This window comes from Euprymna scolopes, chromosome 44 (genome assembly GCF_053919585.1).
Source record: "Euprymna scolopes isolate OS-2025 chromosome 44, ASM5391958v1, whole genome shotgun sequence".
Classification (NCBI taxonomy): domain Eukaryota; kingdom Metazoa; phylum Mollusca; class Cephalopoda; order Sepiida; family Sepiolidae; genus Euprymna; species Euprymna scolopes.
In genome coordinates this window covers 38,015,457-38,020,474 of record NC_136525.1, presented here as the reverse complement: position 1 = coordinate 38,020,474, position 5,018 = coordinate 38,015,457, and the positions used below count along the sequence as shown (strand labels likewise).

Here is a 5,018-nt window from a genome sequence, read left to right as displayed (position 1 = left end):
TACACCTTTTCTTAACGACGCCCTTACATTTTAACAGACCCAACACGTTATAGACTCCGTCGCAAGGAAACAGAACAAAGAACAAACCTCGACGCATATTTTTTCTTTTTTTAATAAAGCCTTTATATCGGGTATTTCCAACAACGCATATTTTTTCTAAGCTACTTTTGTAACGTTATCGTTATATGTCAGTACTTGGGACCCACACGTTGTATGCAGACAGTCGAACGGAAACAAACACAAAAAAGGAATTCGACTCACGTTTTTCAATTGAAACAGCAGACGTTTATTTACACTTACTTAGTAAAACGAAGCTGCTCTCCTTTAATAAGACGCCTCTCTAACCACCGATATCCATGACAAATAACACCCTACCTGAGAATCCTTCTTTCAAACTCATAAGCCTAAAATTCACGGGCAATAGGAACTGGAACAACTACATTGAGGACATTGCAAAGGCTGCTGCAAAAAAGGTGGGTTTCCTCTATCGAGCTAGAAGATTACTCTGACCTAAGAGTATCGTGTACCTCTACAAGGCCACCATTCGCCCATACATTAAGTATTTTTGCCACATCTGGGCTGGTGTATCTACCAATTGCCTCTCCCTCTGTGATAGGGCCCCAAAAAAAGAGTCTTTGATCTAATAGGTCCCACATTGTTAACTAAATTCCAACCCCTGTCCCTTCGCCGCCATTTTGCATCTCTGCGCCTGTTTTACAAATATTTTAATGAAATGTGTTCTGATGAACTTGTTGCACTTGTGCCCTCTCGACGTATATATCCCCGACAACCCCGCTTAGCAACAAAATTATAACTGCTACATATTTATTTCGAAGAAATAAATATGTCACTTTTAAGAAGAAAGTTCATAATTCGATAAGAAAGTTGATGTATCGTAACCGTAGAATAGTGCTGATGGTTTTCCTAGAATTGCCCTTTCGTCTTTTCTGCTGGGAACTGGTGCCATTGACATAGCAGGCTGCTGCGTACTGTCATCGTTGTGGTAGTGAAAATGCCGTTCTGTCTAGTAGAGATTCGAAAAGAAAACACTGCAGCTGGATTAAGCTATCGACAACATGCAAGAGTGGGAGCCCCATCTGTGAGTTTGGAGTGAAGAAACACACCCTTTTTATACTCTTTTGCCTGCTGCATTTCACAAAGGTTTCATAAAATCAAATTCCTCGGCTGAGTGACGATATGTGCAGAAAGGAAATTGGTTTGCTTCTATCAAACGAGCTACTGTGCTCAATATTCATTAAGATATCTAAATAAATATCGAGTGCAAACATTGACGGAGCATATGTTGCAAGGCCTATCGCTGGTGATCAATCTCACAGCTGTTATATTTAGACTATATTTGGCAACGCTTTTATTTAGAAAATATAAATCAGATTTATTGTGAACGTTTGTGTTGGCGGCGGTGAAGTGCGAGATGATGGCCTGGTTAAGTGTGGGTGTTGGATGATGGTGCACTCTGGAATTCGGTCTTTCTTGCAATTCGCTAAAATAAATAACTTCTCAATCTCATTCAAGTTGGTTTTTTTATTAATTCGCTATGCTAATTTTTACCTTATTCTTACAATTGATTGCATCATAACAAGTTCAATAACTAGGACGAATTATACTCATTGTTTTTTCCCCCAACTTATTTTGGATCTTCATGTTGGCGTACATTCGACATTTTTGATGATTGGCCATAACAAAAGTTCAATAACCAGGACGAATTATTCTTATTTTTTTCTTTTCCAGATTTATTCTGTTTGAATACATTCTACCTTGCTTGTTCAATGTAACATAGAAAGGAGGCACAAATACAGCAATGGTGAAGAAGAAGAAAAAGAAATTCATCTTTGCAACAAACTATAGGTCATGATTCAGTGAGTGGGAAGTCAGGTCCATCTGTAAGTTTAGAATGTAGAAACGCGCCGTTTTTATACTGGTTAGTAAGCTGCATGACGGCTTCATGATATTAAACTCGTCGGCTCGAGTGAGCAGTGCACAGAAAGGAATAAACTGAGTTAAATATCCGGTTCTCAAGGGTGTTGTGGTGTAAATAGGAGCGTTTTAGAACAACACAAATTACTTCAAACGACTAGCAAAATCTTTGGAAAAAATCGTGACAATCTTACGTATTTACCAATCAAAACAATTTCCGGTTTTGAAACTTCTCAAAAGTAATTGGTTTTGCTTAATCTGAAACCCTCAGGAAAAGGCAGATTTAATACTATTGAAACGAGTGACCATTTGTGTTCCAGAATTTATATTTCTACTTAACCGCCACCAATCTCAATGTATATTTTTTGACGGTGAACAATGGCTGTGCATGAGTGTCCGGAGCAGACTTAGTCATACGAGATTCGTTCCAAAAGTAAAGCCTCCTATTTTTTTCTACGCCCACTACTCATTTTAAATTACTTATAAGAAATAAATAAAATGAACTCATTTTTCCCGTCTGATTTTGACATTAATAGGATTAAAAATCAAGATATTTCATGCAAATATAATATGCACAAACGGCAGAACAATATCTGAGGTGTGTTATAGGCTTATTATTTCTCAAATTCCTCGATAATCTTAGATTTGTATACTTTTTCTGCTGAGAAGTCACGGCCAAAAGATCAATGGAAGTGGTAAAATATTTTCTCTCTAATAAATTCCTCCTCCCCCTGCCACCACTTAACACCGTTTGGGGATCGTTCACAAGAAACAGTTAAGAAGAGAACACCGGTTTGGCTTCGTAGTTCTTTCATGTGAAGTTATTTAAAATCACTAAACTAAGCTGCAGTGCTCTGTGGCGTAGTGGTTAGCGAGCTGGACAATTCACATTATATTTTCACGTTCGCGCCGACCTACCGTAGTCGTTTTTTTTTTTTTTTTTTCTTAACAACTGGAATGGACTTTTCTTGGTGGCCGAACTGTTAACGTTGCAGATGTTTTGTTTTTTTTTCACACTTTATTTTCCTACTTTTACTCATGACTCCGGGTTTGATCCTTCCTACTTACCTACCATAACATTTTTTAAAACTCCCCCCCCCGTCCCGGAAACAAACACTCGGGCAACGCCGGATACCCCCGCTAGTAAGAAATAAAATACAACTTGAAACTAAAGGCATTCCAATAGGTTTGAATCCTGCATCTTTTTGGGCTAATCTTTATACACTCAGACTTAAATTCATATATATGTCATCTATAATACAAAATCTCACCTGTGATGTTTAAATGTATGTATGTATGCATGCACGTATTATGTATGTATGTAATATTAAAACTTTCGACAGAAGAGACGGATATTTACAAGATCGGCATCTTTTTGAAGCCGACCCTTCGGACGACAAATATCGAAAAACCGGCCAAAAACATTAATTCCTTCACCCTCAACTGGGCACTTTTTTCTACAAGGAGGGGTCGCTCTTTTCGCGCATATTTTCGAAAGTCATCTCGTTTTGATTGACTAGCCTTAATTTAAACCTTCGCCACTTCCGGTTTGGCGATGGACTCCACGGGGAATACGTCGTTTTTTTTTTCACACTCTTTTCTTTCTTTACAGTACGGGTTCGAGTCTGCCTGCCTATTACCACTTTTTTTGTTGTTGTTTTTTGCTCAACACACACCTCCAAACACCCGGACAACGCTGGCCACCCAGGCTTGTCTACAATATAAAATCTCACCTGTCTGTTTAAATGTATGTATGTTTGTACGTATGTTTTTATGGCGGCCTAAAACTTTCGACAGAGGCGATGGTTTTTCACGAGATCGGTATAATTTTGAAGCTCGACACTTCGGACGACAAATATCGAAAAATTTGCTAAAAACATTCATTCCTTAACTGGGCACTTTTCTACAAGGTCGCTTTTTTTCGGCGATAGTTTAAAAAGTCATTTCCTCTTTTCGATTGACTAGCCTTAATCTAAACCTTCACCACTTCCAGTTTGGTGATGGACGTAACAACAAAGACGTCACGTTTTCTTTTTCTGTTTTTGGAAGGCGGGGGGGCACGTTCTTTTTGGTATGAGTTCGAGCTTGCCTGCTTACTACCACTTTTTTTTTTTTTTTTGCTCAATACACACCTCCGAAACCCGAGCAACGCCGGGAACATAAGCTTGTCATTATATATATATATATATATATATATATATATATATATATATATATATATATATATATATACTGTATTAACAAAACCAGGATTCCAAAAAAGGAATTGGTAGCAACAAAAAGTGTATTTCATTGTAAGTTACAATTGTTTCAATACCGGTTGGACAATTTCAAGCATTATGTCGTTTGAAAATCTTCACATAACCAGCCTTTCTTCAGACTTCTGGAATAAAAAACACTTAACAATGGAACATTATTTAAAGAAATTTCCCTTAAAGGAAATGAAGCATGCGAAAACATTTATATATATATATATATATATATATATATATATATAATACTTATCTTCGTTGACGACGTTGTATGTATTAGTTTTAATTACTAAAAAAACTAAATCGTGAAATACAAGCTACATTTTTTTATTTGGATATAAAAATTCGATAACTCTCATTTATTTACTTACTAGGTTACCCAGCGTTGCCCGGTCGTAAGATATGATATAAAAATAAATATGAATCTTAATGTATGAACGTTTAGTATTTATTACAGGGTGGAACAATAAAATTGCCTCCCCTAAAGAAAACAACACTGTGGGAGGTCATGTTCGTGATGTTCTTCCAAACGAATTAGTCCAGCGAGTTCAGGCCAGGGAAAGTGAAGGGGGGCGCCAATGAGAAAATGGTACAAAAATCGTAGCACTCCTTTGGATTCCTGGGCAAGCGCTGAGTCCTGTTGCCACACCCAGGGTCTACAAGCGGCCACCTGATTGCACTTAGAGATTGACACACTCTTCAGCACGTCCAAGTACACTTTTGTGTTGACTTTCAAGCCAACATCGAAAATGTGAGGTGGCATGATGTGACTATCACTTGAACCTATACCAAAGACCATAACCGTGGCCAGAAACTTTGCGTTCATCACAT

The 5,018-nt window shown here is 37.7% G+C and overlaps 1 long non-coding RNA gene across 1 annotated transcript in view; it reads right to left on the bottom strand.

Moving 5' to 3' along the window:
* Positions 1–4,498: 4,498 nt before the first annotated feature.
* Positions 4,499–5,018, bottom strand: part of LOC145268801 (uncharacterized) — a 107,787-nt gene continuing 107,267 nt past the window's right edge. Inside the window, exon 2 of the long non-coding RNA XR_013864924.1 lies at positions 4,499–5,018. This exon is cut by the window's right edge and continues 210 nt beyond it. This is a non-coding gene — a long non-coding RNA (uncharacterized LOC145268801).